This window comes from Chiroxiphia lanceolata, chromosome 6 (genome assembly GCF_009829145.1).
Source record: "Chiroxiphia lanceolata isolate bChiLan1 chromosome 6, bChiLan1.pri, whole genome shotgun sequence".
NCBI lineage: Eukaryota > Metazoa > Chordata > Aves > Passeriformes > Pipridae > Chiroxiphia > Chiroxiphia lanceolata.
Genome location: NC_045642.1, coordinates 26,827,869 through 26,844,147, shown reverse-complemented (window position 1 = coordinate 26,844,147; position 16,279 = coordinate 26,827,869). Strand labels below are relative to the sequence as shown.

The 16,279-nt window shown below is 49.3% G+C and overlaps 1 protein-coding gene across 10 annotated transcripts in view; it reads right to left on the bottom strand.

Annotated features, from left to right (window-relative positions):
- Positions 1-12,066, bottom strand: part of MGA (MAX dimerization protein MGA) — a 64,500-nt gene extending 52,434 nt beyond the window's left edge. For 4 of the 10 annotated variants that reach the window (XM_032689753.1, XM_032689754.1, XM_032689750.1 and 1 more), the window contains exon 1: positions 2,541-3,163. The gene's annotated coding sequence lies outside the window, so the exon portion shown is untranslated. Of the gene's footprint in view, positions 1-2,540; positions 3,164-3,855; positions 3,941-11,915 lie in introns of those variants that run through there. The other 6 variants (XM_032689747.1, XM_032689757.1, XM_032689755.1 and 3 more) reach the window with 4 other exon arrangements.
- Positions 12,067-16,279: the final 4,213 nt, after the last annotated feature.

Here is a 16,279-nt window from a genome sequence, read left to right as displayed (position 1 = left end):
GGCCTCAGCTACCTTTATCTTCTGAATTCTGGAAATAATTTAAATCAAAAAAGAAATACTTGTACTGTTATGATTAGTATAATCACTGTTTAGGGAACTAAAAATGTTACTTTTATCTGCATATACACAATCCCATTTTTGTGTGTCTACCTCCTAGGTTAACGATTATGTCAACCCACAACAAAAGATCATAAACTACTTCCTTTTTCAAATAGCCTGTACATTTCTATGTGTGAAAATTTAAAACAAGCACTTCTGGTAACCATGAGAATGCTATTCCCACAACCAGATGTCTGCATTTTGATCCTTATTACAGGTGGAATACAATACTGACAAAAAATGATTGATTCTTGTATCAAAAGTCTAGTTGGTGGGAATCAGAGACCACAGTAAATCACCACCGCTAGAAGCTGAGATGCATCCCAGGGTCCTGAGGGAACTGGCTGATGTGCCAAGCCACTCTGCATAACATTCCAGATGTCACGACAGTCAAGTGAAGCCCCATGTGACTGGAAAAACGGAAATAAAGGGTAGAAATGAGGACCCTGGGAACTACTGACCTGTCAGGCTCACCTCTGTGCCTGGGAAGATCATGGAACAGATCCTCCCAGAAGCTGTGCTAAGGCACATGGAGGACAGGTGATTTGGGACAGCCAGCACGGCTTCACCAAGGGCAAGTCCTGCCTAACCAATCTAGTGGCCTCCTACAAAGGAGTGACTACATTGGTGGACAAGAGTTATGGATGTTGTCTATCTGGACTTCCATAAAGCCTTTGACACAGTTCCCTGTGACACACTAAATTGGAGAGAAATGGATTTGGTAGGTGGACTGTTTGGTGGATGAGAAATTGGCTGGATGGTCACATCCAGACAGTAGTGGGAAATGGCTCAATGTCCAGATGGACATCAGGACAAGTGGTGTCCCCTGGGGGTCCATATTTGAAAAGTTAGTGGTGAAGCTAACATGCTTAAACGATGGGATGCCATCCAAAGGGACGCGGATGAAAAAACACTCAAGAGAAGTGGTTCAAAAAGACCAAGTGCAAAGATGGTGCACCTGGGACAGGGCAACCCCCCGTATCAATCCAGGTTGGAGGATGAACAGATGGAGAGCAGCCCTGCTGAGAAGAACCTGAGGGTGCTGGTGGGTGACAGGTTGGACATAAGCTGGCAATGAATGTGCACTTCAGCCCAGAAACCAACCGTGTCCTGGGCTGCACCAAAAGCAGCGTGGCCAGCAGGTCAAGGGAGGGGATTCTACCCCTCTGCTCTGCTCTGGTGAGACCCCACCTGGAGTGTTGCATCCAGCTCTGGGGTCATCCCCAGAACAGGAAGGATATCGGCCTTTGGGAGTGAGTCCAGAGGAAGTCACCAAGATATTCAGAGGGCTGCATACCTCACCTGCAAAGACAGGCTGAAAGAGTTGAGGTTGTTCAGCCTGCAGAAGGCTCTGGGGAGCCTTTCGGTACCTAGAGGTGACCTAGAAGAAATCTGGAGAGGAACTGTTTGCAAAAGCATGCAGTGACAGGACAAGGGGGAATGGCTTCAAAATGAAAGACAGTAGGTTTAGTTTGGATATTAAAAAGACATTCTTTACTGTGAAGGTGGTAAGGCACTGGAACAGATTACTCAGAGAAACTGTGAATGCCTCATCCCTGGAAGTGTTCAACACCAGGCTCGATGGGGTTCAGAGCAACCTGGTCTAGTGGAAGGTGTCCCTGGCAGGAAGGTTGCCTCTAGGTGACCCTTAAGATTCCTTCAGTTCGCAACCATTCTATGATTCTATGAGTTAGCTGCTGGAAAATAATCATGTTTTTTTCCAGAGAATTAAATTCACAAGTTTTAAATGAATTGGATATTTAATAAGACACGTTTACTTTGTTAGGACTGGGGTATGGTAGGAAGAAACACTCCTCTGTGCAAACCAGCTGCCACATGCATGTGGCAAATGACCTCAAGCTCAGGAGGCAATTTATACCCCATGATAAATGTTCTGGACACCTAGGAAAGAGGAGAAATTTATTTCCACCCTTTATACTTCATACTTTAAAAGTCAATGTAAAAGTTAAATCAGAGGAAATAAACCAAAACTGTTCTGCACAGATTTTGATACCTGTGAAGTTACAAGATTTGGTTTTCAGTTTTAGTTTCCAGAGGAAATTCTTCCCCACAAACATATCCACAACCACCTACCCACTGAGAACTCCTTAAGAGAGTCTAGGATACGAAATGAATTAGCTGTTCAAAATCATCTTCGTATTTTCTAATTTAAGAACGTTGCTCTGCTTTTTCAGTAGATCACATATTAAGTCCCAGTAACACAGAATGCTATCCCCAAAATAATCTTTTTCATGTTCATCTATACAAACACAATAGAAAAATAAATCTCAAACATATAGAGAGGGGAGAAAGAAATCACAGCCTAAGTTGTATGTGGTTTTCCATCAACTTGCCCTCTCTATACACACATATAACACGTTCATATGTACAGTGAACGTACAGTCATAGAGTGAGTTCACATTATTCTTCGCAATATATACCCCAATTGTATTGGCTTATGAAGGAAACAAACTATTGAAGTGATTTCAAATCTGGTTTAAGATATGCAGAAGGCCTGTACCTTTAAACCTACTTGAGGTAGAACTTACACCTACAAAAAAAAAAGTCAAAAAACCTCAACAATCATGTACTCAGCAAAAATTCTATGCATATAAAGACCTACTGAGCAACAGTTACAGTTATTTCTGCCACAAGTGCCACACACAGTATCAAATCAGTCGAAGATGTGTGTGGTTACAGTGATTATGTGCAGTTAGAGTAGCCAAAACGTGTTACTTCAGTGCCAACACGGTCTAGTATACGAGCAATTTCACACATTTTGTTACACTCGGTCACACACACTGGCCTGTTTTGTTATAGCACACAGACTCTAATCTAGTATTTCAGGAAAAATGAGTGTATTTGTTGAAACCCAAGTTCTAAACAGCTTCAAGTATTTCCCTTCTCTACACGCAGACGCTGTACTGGAGAAGCAGCACCCAGCCAGACAGCAGCGGTCAAACACGCTCCAAGTCGCACCAAGACCCGCCCAAAACGAGACAATCGGACGTGAGAACGTCCGTCTCAACAAACAAACACACAAACCAACCCAAACTCCCCGCCCCGCGGACGGGACCGCTGGCGGCGCGCGAGCCCCGGGGCGGCCCCGCCCGCCGCCACCGCCGGCGCGAGCCCCGTGACGCGCGCCCAATGGCAGCGGGCGCCGCGCGCGGCGCTCCCATTGAACACCCACCCACCGACCGAGCGGGCGAGCGATTCACCACCCGCATGGGCCGCCCCGGGTGCGGCGGCGAGAGGCGAGCGCGCCCCGCCCGGGGCAGGTGGAGTCATGGCCGCGGGCCGAGGGCCGCGCTTGTGGCTCTGCAGGCTCTCTGCTCCCCCGTCCCCCTCCCTGCCGGACGGGCCCCAGCCAGAAGCCCATGGACGGAGGCCGGCAGCCGCCACCCGCGGCAGCCGCCCGGGAGCGGCGGGGGCCGGAACCACCGCCCGCGCCGGCCGCCGGAGGGCAGCGGGACCGGCGCACGTGAGGAAACCGCGCCGCCCTTCGCCGAGACCCGGCGCGGCCCTGCCCGGCGGGGCGGGCTCTGCCGGCGCTCCCGAGGCGGTCCGCGCGCAGCGGCGCCTCGCGTGACCGGCGGGGCGCGGCCGTTGGGCCCGGTCCCGGCCGCCTCGTGCCCGCGCCTGGTGTCAATTTTCGCAGTTCGGGCGGCGGGTGCGGGGCGCGCGGGGAGGCGCGCGGGGCTCGCGCGCGACGCGGCCGCTGCCCCCGGCGCGGCCCCGCTCCCCGGTCGTTACCGTGCGCGAGGCGCGCGCGGCCTCCCGCTTCCTTTCTCACGCGGACCGTGTGTCCGCCAGCTGGGGACAACGTGCGTGCGCACCGCGCTGACGTCACCGCGCCGCAGCGCGCGCAGGCGCGCCGCAGGCTCGCGCCCCCCTCCCTCCCGCCTGCCCGTCACGTGCCCGCGCCGCGCGCAGGGCCCGCCGCCCGACCCGGCCCGGCCCGCGCAGCGCCGTGCGCGCGGAGAACCTTCTCGAACGGGCGCGCGCGCACGGCTCACGCGCCGGCGGCCGACGAGGCCCCGCGGGGCTACCCGCGCGCAGCCCCGACCCCGCCGCGGCCGCGCAAGGGGCGCGCGCGAGGCCCACTGGGCACACAGCGCCCCCCAGCGGGCGCGCTCTGCCCCGCAAGCCCCCGCGGCACCGCCCAGCCAGCCCCATGGCCAGGGCAGGGGCCGCCTCCTCCGGGAAAGGAGAACCGCTCTCCTCGGCGCGGAGAAGGCGCACCTCGCCTGCCCGCACTCGGCAGCGTTGCCGCCGACGGGAACTGGCCTTTCCCCGGGAAACCCTCAGTCGAGGAAGCAACGCTGAAGCCGGAGGCAGCGATGGTCTCCCTCCCTCTGGCAAAGTTCCCACTGACCCGCCAAGGCTAGGGACAGAATCTGACCCTGCACCACCCTGACCGTCAGAGGGCTGACACAGCCCTGTCACACTGGGCCCTGTGCAGAGTCATAGACTCGCTGATGAACGAGCGGCCCGGGCACGACTCCGACAAAGCCCCCCCGAACTCAGCACCCCACCGAGCAGGGGCCACCCCGATGCTCAGACTGGCAGGCCTTCACATACATCATGGAAATTACATGTTATAAATCAGGCATTTCTGAGCATAAGGCCGCTAAACCAGAATTCTGAATGTTAAGAGAATTCACACCAAAATGCATCACGGCTGCAGGTAAAACACCTCCATGAAGTCCTCTATCTCCTCTTCCACTAAAGATATTTATTTTACAATACTGCATCCATTATGGATCCATTAAGGAAAGAGACCTGCATAGTCTGTGTAAGTACTGTGTAAGCATAGTGGTGCCAGAAAGTCAAGACATCAGAGTTATTTGGGCAACACCAAGGTCCAGACTAACCTGGTGATCCAAATTTTGCACTGACTGCTGCCTACCACAAACTGTAACTTTGACAGGGCTGCTCCTCAATTCGGGTTTTTTTGCCTGATTTGAAAACAGGCAAAAGAAGAGCAACGTTACAAAAGGCCAACACCCCTCTGAAGGTATCTCGGAAACACAGGTTTATGCTATAGGAAATCATCTCAGAAGCACATAACTAAATGAAATACATTTCTTAGACACTTGACAAATGTGCACCAAAACAGTAACAAAGGTCTGTATGGAGGACCAGGGGAGTACCACCAGCTCTGCATGTGCATGCACACTTATGTCTCTCTAAAGGGCAAGGCCGTGTGGGTGGAGGGGTGTTGGACACCAGGTAACCAGGGCAGTCTCAGCCAGCCAAGAGACAAGACAGCATGTGCCAGTGCTGGGAACAGTAGTATGGCCTCAGGAGTCTAAGTGTCCACACACCAGCAACCAGGGAATCTGGGATCCTGGAACCAACTGCTAGTGTCCAAGGTCAGCTGCTGGAGGGTATCTTCTCAGTACATATAGATATATCTATATGTTTATCTATGTATGTGTAAATGTATGTGATTTTCTTTTGCTCAGACAGGGAAGGGAGCAAGATAAGGCTGTCTTTGCTGTGTTCCTCTAAGTATCTGTGCATCTGCCTGATTGGTGTGGCCAGACATGTTTTCATGTAAATGTCATGTGTGCATGTGTTCTATGTGCTTGTGCCCACCAGGAATATGTTTTCAGCCTTACAACTGGTTATAGCTGGGGGTGTGGAGCTGCAGCAGCCTCAAGCTGTTGGACCCAGCACAGTATTTTTCCCTTAACAAATCCAGTCAGAAATAATGACACCAATTTCAGGAATAGTCATTTTTACCTACAGCAATCACATATTCAGTATAGCAGTCATCAAGTTTTAGGGCCACAGGGTACAGACACTATTTTGTATTACCCAAAATGTTTCTGAACAGTGACAATACAGAAACAAGTCTTCTCTTCTTCAGTAAGAGGGCCATTTTGTATGACTAAGAGCAGACAAAGACCGGAAGAGCAGACACTGCCCACAAGCCAAAGCTAGAGTGATGATAAAAGAAAGAAACCAGAGACTGTTGACATTGCCAGAGATTCTGCTACAATTTCACCTAAGGCAGGTAGAAATGCTTGCCTGCAGCAAAAGCAGAACCCCCAGTTTATCAAGAGAACAGATTAACAGGTAGAAGTCACAGCAGTACTGTAGATTGCCACATCTTAAGTAACCCAGTTCTAAGCAGCTTATAGCTGACAAGAAAGAAGAATACTGCAGTAAAGAACTACATCCCATTTAGATCAGTAGAACACCAATTGGCAGCACAGAAATTAACTGGTTTGCACCTACTGAACACTGTCCTCCATGATCAGGGAGAGTTACCTCATACTAGCCAGTAACGTGATGGTTGTATTTGAAACTGCAGAATCATAGAATCAACCAGGTTGGAAAAGACCTCCAAGATCATCAAGTCCAACCCTTGATCCAACACCACCGTGGTTACTAGACCATGGCACTAAGTGCCACATCCAGTCTCACCTTAAAAACCTCCAGGGACAGTGAATCCACCACCTCCCTGGGCAGCCCATTCCAATGCCTGATTACTCTGTAAAAAACTTCTTCCTCATATCCAACCTAAACTTCCCTTGGCAGAGCTTAAGATCATGCCCTCTTGTCCTACTGCTGGTTTCCTGGGAGAAGAGACGAACGCCCATGTCTACAACCTCCTTTCAAGTAGTTATAGAGGGTGATAAGGTCTCCCCTGAGCCTCCTCTTCTCCAGACTAAACAGCCCCAGCTCCCTCAACTTCTCCTCATAGGACTTGTGCTCGAGTCCCTTCATCAGCCTCATTGCTCTTCCCTAGACCTGCTCCAGCACCTCAATATCCTTCCTGAACTGAGGGGCCCAGAACCGGACATAGAACTTGAGGTGTGGCCTCACCAGCGCTGAATACAGGGGAAGAATCACTTCCCTGGTCCTGTTGGCCACACTGTTCCTGATACAGGCCAGGATGCCATTGGCCTTCTTGGCCATCTGGGCACATTGCTGGCTCATGTTCAGCTGCCTGTCAATCCAAACTCCCAGGTCCCTTTCTGCTCTCCAGCCACTCTGTTCCCAGCCTGTAGTTCACTACCAAGAAGTACACTCTTCTCCAAAATGCTTCTTCCAGACATATTCCGGGCTTTGCAGCACCTTGAGAGTATGAACTACAGTCTTTACAAACTGCCTTTCAGTCTGCGGTGAATCGCACCCCTCTCAGTAACGCCTACAAGCATAAAGCACGAGTTCAGGCCTTAATGCTACAAGTAACACAGAGACTGTAACTTTCACCACCCTGCAGCCTAGAGATTGCTAGCTGGAGCTGCAGCAACAAATTGTGTTCTTCAGCCACTGTTATGTCTAACCTTTGTCCAAAAAAAAATCAGTAAAGATTCAGTAACAAATCACAAGCTGGAGGGTAACAACGCTTTGCTAAAGATATCTATGTGTGAGAGCAACATACCTTGTAGCCATAGTTACACAAAACAGAATAGTTGCCAACTTGTGGAAAACACGAAAGAGGTGTCTATTACATTTTTTGTTAGCAATCCCCTTTTCAGTTCAAATACAAAGATTGCTACACAAATAGATACACGACAGTATACACACTGTATACTTTGAAAGGCACTACTGCAGGAGCATTACTGGAGCATAAATAAGGCTTTCAGCTCTCCAATTCACTAGCTAAAACTGAGCACTAGCTGAAACTACACTCACTAGCTGAAAACAACAGCTATCAAAATGAACTGCGCCAATGCTACACACCCAAAGCAGCAGTCAGTAGTTTATTACAGCGGTCTACAAGTTTATTACTATGACCTGGCAGCTCTAGCAACCTTACAAAATCCCAATTTTTAGCATTTAAAAAAACCCAAAAAAACCCCTAAATCCACAAACATTTAAAGACCTGAAAATCTAGTGATGTTACAGTCAGAAATATTGTGCAATGTGCACACTAGAAGAGTTAAAATACAAAAACCCTGCTTCCTTTAGACAATGTTTTGCCACTTTGGAGAATGATTAACAATAGCACCCTGTTAATTCGGAAACTCTGGGTTGGACTAAACTTGCATGTAGAAAGTCATGTAGTCCCATTTCCTATGCCATACCCAGCCCCACTGGCCTCCAACTGCTTCTCTAGGCAAGCATTGGTCTCCTAGAATTGAACGTTTGTTCTATACAAACGCCTCTAATAACCTGCAGCATCCATGATAGCTCCAGACCTCTGTCCTTAGGCAACAGAATCCCAGTCCCAATGTACTTTAAAAAAAGTTTACATAATGTTATTTATGATAGAAAACCAGCTTAAGTTGTTCCTTTAGCTATAGTGATGAAGTATAATTCAGTGTCAAGAAGATTAAAGATATAAGTGTTGGTACAATCTAGCAAAAAAAGTGAGATTAAGAAAAAAATTATTGCAAGAAATGGACTGCTGTAGGGGGGGAAAAATGGTTTTTTTTCAGATTTAACTTTTCTTGCTGATACACACGCTCCAGCTGCAGACAGAAAGTGCTTATCCCCACAGCAAGTACAGCACAGCTTGTGCACCACCAGATTTCAGTCCAGAGCACTGCTTTATACAAAAACAGATTCACTTAACACTCAGAGCCCCAACTATTGCAGGACAAATAGGTGTAGTTCAAAAAGTGTTTCACTAACTGAGAGCTGCAGACCTGCAAAAGCAGCAGCTGCTAATGGAGGAACGGGGCACATACCTGGGAGGGGAAGGAGAAAAACCTGCTTCACCTCTCCAATACTTGTACTTTGCCACAAGAGTCTGAACATTAAGCCCCCTATAAAGTCAAGAGTTTGTTAAACAGCATTAATCCTGCAATGTACAGTGCACAATATTCTGCACCTATCAAGAGTTACCCAAACTTTTGGGAAACACTTCCCAAACACTGAAGATTGCAAAATGGAAACACACAAACCTGGATGTGGCACTTAGTGCCATGGTCTGGTTGGTAAGGTGGTGATAGGTCAAAGTTTGGACTTGATGATCTTGAAGGCCTTTTCCAATCTAAATGATTTTGTGATTATATGAAGTATGAATCGCTGGTGAGAGGGCAGAGAGAAAAGCCAGCATTCACCAGAAATAAATGTTCTTTTTTAATCTGTATACAACATGCTGGATTTAACCTAATGTATTTTACATTCCTTTCCATATTCTATCAGTCGATGATATGCCCATTACTCATACATTCAATGAATGCTGTATTTTTTCAATATACTATTATTTCAACTACCAAAAATTATGAAACAAAATAATAAAGCAATGTCTTATGCTTTTTGCCACCCAACACTGGCAGAAACAAGCCATAATCAGCAAAAATAGCACCATTTTGATGGATTTTCACTTTTATGGCCATCATGAGGAACATCTATCACATATGTGAATCTTCAGTTGGGAATCTTGTCCACATCATAGAAAAAATAAAAAAGAGGCATATAAAAAGCCCTCCCCTGAGCTCAGGACTGTCCTACTCATCCAACTATTTTATAGCAATTGTCATTGCTACAGAGTCACTAATGGCTCATCAAGTTAGAACTACCAAAGAATCTGTATTCCCCTTTTTAGTTATGGTAAAAAGGAGAGTGATGCCAAATGAAGTCCAGACTGTTGGTGACATGTTCCAGGTTTACATCCATATTCATTATAAACTGCCTTACCCTGTGGTCAGGCAGACGACACTGTATTAGCAGAAAGCACTGTACTACATGAGTGAGCAAAACAGCACAATTCCATCATCAGAAGTACTTAACAGTAATTGGCTCACAGCCTTGTCATTCTCCAAACTGGCTTTTCCTTAAGATAGTGACTGTAGCAATGAATGGATTTTCATTGTAGATAGGTGACTACCACATTCATTTTCTGTCTTTTAGGCTGTTCACATCCCTTGCTGCCTTTCTGGTTTGGGCTTAATCTTAAAAAGAAGACAGAAAACAAACAAACAAACAAAAACCCAAAAAGCAAAACCCACTGTCTTCGGGTTGCTTCCTTCTCATAACAAGCCTTCATCAGCCTTTCCACACATATAATTTTCATTGCATTCTTCCTTATCCAGTTCAGTAAAAGATATTTCAAGGATTTATCACAGGTACTAAAACCAGCCAAAATCAAGCAGTGAAAGCGTATTCCATCTTTCTGTGGAGAGAGAAGAGCAACTCCACCACCATAAATTGATTCTTTATTCTAAGGTCACCCAGCCTTAAAGAAGAAAAAAAGCAAACACACACCACAACACATCCTTAATTACGGAAGAAAAAGACACCAAGTAAGCCTTGCTGGTGCCACAGCTAATGGCACTGTTCTCTATACACATGCCATGGCTGAATTTTTTTAGTAGATCCTCTGCCATGTATGAAAGAGCAGCCAAAAACCAGCCTCCTCTTAGAGTAGAACTCTTTCTCACTCCTCTGGGCAGAGATCTATTTCACTGCCCTCTAAGAAGAGTGTCTTTGACTTCCCATTCCTCAGGAAATTACATCTGAAAAAGCCAACACACACAACTGCATACTTCAGAAATGATCTAGTGGATTTGCGTGTAAATGAAGAAATGACATAATCTTAAAGAGAAAGAATTTCAATTTTTATTTTCTGGTAGGTGACCACACAAGTTTATTGACAAGTGGGACTAAGGTTGGTTTCCTCCAGTTGCACATTTGCCTCCCATGGCAGGCACAACAGCACTGCACCAACACTGAGCCAGCAGTAGGTGTGGTTAACACCCAATTGCTGCCAGATGGAACATAGAAATGAACAAACCCTGCCCATCTCTGGTAGGCCTAAGAACTATGTTTCTTCCCACATAGGCACAAAAATGGTCACCCACAGTAACACTTTTCAAGTAGAATCAATTTCCCTTTCCAGTCCTCAGTACAAACTCACAAGGCACTGAAAGGGTGAGGGCACTGAAAGGGTGCTGAGGATGCACTGGACGGAACACCTGGAGGTGACAAGACCAAAGCATCAGAGCCTGCCCTCTTCTTTACACGACCTCTGCTTTTCAGAGTCTGCAGCAACTTCAAATCTTTGGGGCTTTAGCCTGTTCCATCAAGTGCGATTACAGACGGCCTGTGAATTCAGACAGTTCGCACTGGGAGTGAGGCAGCGTGACGGTTGTGTAAGATTTGACATCTTAAGAAGTCACGCAAGAAGCTCCAGCCACGTTATGAGAAGCTACTTATCTCCCCGGGCTCAGCCTACTCCCTGAGCTGGCCTTTGCGTTTCAGCCCCCTTTTAAGCTCCGCATCAGCTCAGGACGAGGAGTTTACCCGGGGGCGGCTCCAAAGGGCACCAACAGCCGCTGCCCCCTGCGACGTGCCAAGGCGCACGCGCGCTGCCCGCCCCGCCCCGCCCCTGCCCGCCGTCCTGGGGCACCCGAGGGGCACCGCGGCCGCTCCCGGGAAAGGCTCTCCCGGCAGCCCAGCCCCGCCTCGCGGGTGGCGCCGGCCACGCCCCCACCAGGGTACAGTCCCTCGGAGCACGATGGCTCTGGGAGCAGCGGCAGTTGCCTGGGGCCGGGCCTCACCCGACCCTTGCCGGCCGGAGAGCCCGGATGCCGCGGGGCCGCTCGGTCGCTGTTAACCCCCACGCCGGTCAGGTGACCGCCGCCCGCTGCCCATTGCCCGCGCCCCCGGGTCCCGCCCGTCCGCGGCCACGGGCGGAGCGGCGCGGGGGCGCGCGAGGAAAGCGCGCGGGCGCTGCTCCCGCCCCGCTCCGCGCGCGGCCCCCGCGCCTCAAACGCGGCGGCGGCCGCGCGGAGAGGCAGCGCGCGCGGGCGCGTGATTGGGCGGCCGCCGCGCTCACGTGATGCGCGCACGCCTCGCACCACCTCGAGTGAAAAACTTGCGAGGGGGAAGGAGGTGGCTCTTACCTGGCTCCGCGCGCCGCCGGCTCCGCGCGCTGCCCGGCACCGCCCCAGCCCACGCGGGCCTCGCCCGCCACGCGCGACCTCCTGCTGTCCTCATTGGCCGCCGCGGCCCGTCACGTGGGCCGCGCACGTTCCCCCTGCTCCTTCCTCCCCCCCGTGGGGAGAGGCCGCCGCGAGGCCGGTACCGGAGCGCAGCCGCGCGGCCGGAGAGCCGGGCGGGGGGGGCGGGAGGGCGGTGGCGGCGGCGGCCGCGCGGTTCGGCTGCCTCGCGACGCCCCGCCAGCGGCGCGCTGCCGATTGGCCGGGCCCGGCCGCCGACGCAGTTCCGCTCCCCGGTGCCGCTGGGCCACGCCCTTCCCGCCCCTCCCCTGCCCGTGCGCGAGGGAGAACACGCCGCTCGCGCGTGGGGCCGCCCAGCAGCGCTTCCGCCGGCGGTGGCGGGCGCGCGCCCTCCCCGAGGGGCGGCCGGACACCGGGCGCGTTCCCGCGGCCGCGGCGGGCGCGGGATGGCGGGGGCGGCGCGGTCCTTGCGGTCCCTGCGGGCTCGCTCCTCCCGCGGTCGCGGCCCCGCCCTCCGCCCGGTGGCGTTTGTCACGGCATTTGTCACGGGACAGGCGCTCGTGTGCGGCGGGGTGCGATGTTCTGGCGGCATCCGGAGCTCCGACCGAACGCCGACGGCGTGGTTCCGCAGTTCACGAGCATCTCCGCACGTTGTGGATGCTGCTGCCGCTCGCACAAGGCTCCTGCGGGGCGCTCGGGACAGGCATGGTTGTTGAACCCCCACGGACTGCGCTCTCAGTAATTTCCGAGTTACTTGGAAACTACCTGAGGTTATGTATGAGCTGCAAGAGTTAAATAAAGGCTCTGTGGCCCTCCGGCATGGGGATGTATTCACTAATACCTCTAAATTTAAAAGACCTGCGTGGCTCAGGTAAAAGGTGATTCTGGAGATTAGTATCTGGAATGTCTATATTGGGCACACAGTGAAATAATTTAACAAATGTTGAAGTTAAAAAGAAATATGTAAACAACCCCTCCTGAGCTGTGGGCAGCATGGGCATGTACAGGTAGTTGAGCCTAGATGAATTAAATGGCAGTTGTAACCAACTGAGGCTGTAACTATGTCAATGATGAAGGCTGGGCCTCTTATGCAGTCTTGAAAAATAATTTCAGGTTGATCAGGCAGATCAGATGGAATGGAACCTAATTAAAAATGTAGACAAAAGATGATGGTAAACAGCACCACACTGTAGCCCTAGGCTAAAATTTCTGTGTTGGAGATCTTGGCCTCGAAAGGTGCTCAGTCATGGCAGCAATCAGCATTCCCCAGGCATGGTAATGCTACTGAGAACGTGTCACTATGGTTAGGAAGGCCACAAGGAATGTAAAAAGGCATGTGCCTAATTAGGCATAAATTTATACTTTTGTAAAATTAAACTTCCATTTGAATTGATCCTCATTTGAGTGGTTGGTTCCCAGATCACTGAGAAGCTAAAAAATATCATCTCTCACATCTTAGATAAGTATTTTTGAGGACTCTATATACAAAGGTTACAAATGTATTAACCAGTGCATAATCTTTGTTGGGCTTTTTCAATCTTAGGGCCAAAGTTTGGAAGAGTTTGGGTGTCAGCGCAGAAGGCACTGGTGGGCCTAGGTCCCATCTTTTTGGAGTTCCTAAGCAGATGAAGAGATGGTTTCTTTGAAATTCCTGCTACTATAAGGGATGTGGTGCCCAATTCCCAGTTAACAGGCCAAGCAGAGAAAACATCACACAAATAAAATTTACCATTTGACACTAAATGTGATGATGTTGCAAACCCAGGAAAGGATAAAGAAGTAATGCCAAGGCAATCAAAGATGCTGGAGCTTTGGACAGATGAAAAATAACACATGGAGGGGAAGTAGGTCATTGATAATAATTTCTCAGGGGGAAAAGACACTTTGACTGGAGCACTGGAGCAGTTTTAAAGGAAACCTGATGGTGTTTGTGAATATCACAGAAATGAGCCAACTGCGTGATACAGCTTAAATAAATAAATAAATTGATAAGATGATGTTTTGGTCTCTAAGTGCAAAAACCATCCTTTATCTGGGAGAAGCAGATCTCATGACTACTCTGCTACATAAATTCCTATGAAAGTCAGATTTGGAAATCTTAATTTTGAAAATGTGCATATCATTTGAAGATATGCAGAGATACCCTTATTACATGGTGAGATTTTGCAGAAAAATTATTCTGTTTGTTGGCTACTCTTTGGAGTTTTTTGGTTTTTTTTTTAAGGCTGAGTATTGTTCATTAGAGATTCAGGGAGCTTAAATAAGTGAAGAAAAGAATAATCCTCCTCCCCCACTCCTTTCCTTTCTGAAGAAAATATTTAAAAAGGGAAACTGGAGGAAGAACAGTCAGTACCTGTTCTTCCATGGGCGTGTTTGCCCAGGGACCACACTGCTCTTCTACAACATCAGGTTACCCAGAAGCTCCCACTCCCTATCCCACTTCACTCTCCTGTTCACAGATTGTTCACTGTGGGCCTCTCCCCTTCACGGTAAGTCAAACAACCCCAACCTTTTCAGTTCTTCCATCCCCACCCATCCTAGTAAGAGTGATAAAATGGGCCTGCAAATCCAATATGAGTGTTCCTATTCAGGAGCATATTTAGGAAATAAAGGTTTTAGAAAACTGAGCAGAACAGGCACATCCTTTTATAGGAAGAAATTATACAGGTTTTGAGTGGGCTGAGCTCGTGGGAGGAAGGAAGTGTGACACAAAGAGAAAGGGTGGTGCTAAATCTGGTCTATACTGAAGGCTGGCATTTTATTGCCAAACTCATTACCTGCTGTGTTTGTTCCTGATGACTGCAGAATTCAAACCCCGATAAACAAATTTTTGTTCTTCCAATAATAATATCCATTTATAATTAGTCAAAATGTAAAAATAATTACATTTAAACAACCATAATTATATTTAACAACCACCACCACCCTTCTGTTTGAAGTATGTTATTTAAATGCTTTAATCAATCATTCAAAGTCTGCAAAATGTCAGGACTAAGGATGCAACTTCCTGGGCACTGAATGAGTCAGGATCATATGAAGAAAATAATGTGTAAATTTTTCATTAATTCAGCATTAGACACATGGGAGCCAGATAAAGATTGCTGAGATAATTGTGAAGCTGGCATTTACTAGCTTTCTAGCGTGAATTTTGCATCCTAAATAAGGACTTTCTTATCTGAATACATGGAAAGGTTCATTGATGATTGTTGCTTTCTAAGAGTTTCCCTAATGTTGTTTTTGTTGGGAAAAGTTTAATAAAGATCAGTTGTCTTGGTTACACTTGCAGCCACTGCTATTGTCCATCCTCTTCACAATTTAAGCCTGAACCTTCCCTTTATAACCAGCACCAGAGCTGCAAAGGTAGCAGTGTAATTGTACATCAAGAAATGTTCTTCTTTCCAAAGCCTGAGGCCAGGAATCAGGCACTGGGGCTGGAGAGGTAAGGTTGGGAGAAAAGCCTGTCCGTGTTTTCTTAAGTTATTCTACAAGGAAAAATGGCAGGCAAAGTATAAGTTCTGCTCCTAGCTTTATTGCTCGTTTTGTTTCTCAGATGTGATAAAGCCCTGCAAGAACTAACTGAGGTTTCCAGACTGCTCCCCACTTGCAGCCTTCTTTCCTGTGTCTTTCTGGTCAGTGATGGTGAGGCCTCCTCTATCTCTAGACACAAGTGGGAGTCTGTGCTTCCGAGTCTGGGCTCCTGGTTTCTCCTTTACAGAAGACTGCAAGGTGGCCAAGTCCTCTTCTCTACAGGGATTTTCTTGTCCCAGCTTCCCTCCACAGGGACCAGGGACAGTTGTGACCTCTGAATTCCCAAACCATTGCCCTCCTCAGCCCAAAGAAAGCAGGGCTGAAACAGGCATGCACTTCAGCCTCTCATCCTCAATCTTTCTACAAGGAGACCTGTGGCAGCACCCACAGCAAGGGAGCTGCTGGCTCCGGCGCGTCTCTCCGCAGTTCGCTCCGGGCACGGTATTTAAAGGCAGAAACCTCCTGGGAATGCATCAGTGATGAGACGCTGCGACTTGGCTTCCCTGCTGTGGGCAAGTTCCTAACGGGCACAAGCTACCTTTGGGATCTGGCCAAAGACCATCGCTCCCCGGAGGGAGCAGCCCCGGCCATGCCGGCAGAGCTCTCCCAGCCTCGCTGTCTCTCCCAGCCGCTTTGTTCGCCGCAGGTTTGGCTCTTGTGCTGCCACGAGCCTTGCCGAGGCCAGACTTCGCTGCCCGAATACGCAACCCCACCGTGCCCAGGCCTTGGGCTTCCTCTTCCCTGCGGTGACGGGCGATCCCAGACGCGAGGGGTTAAAC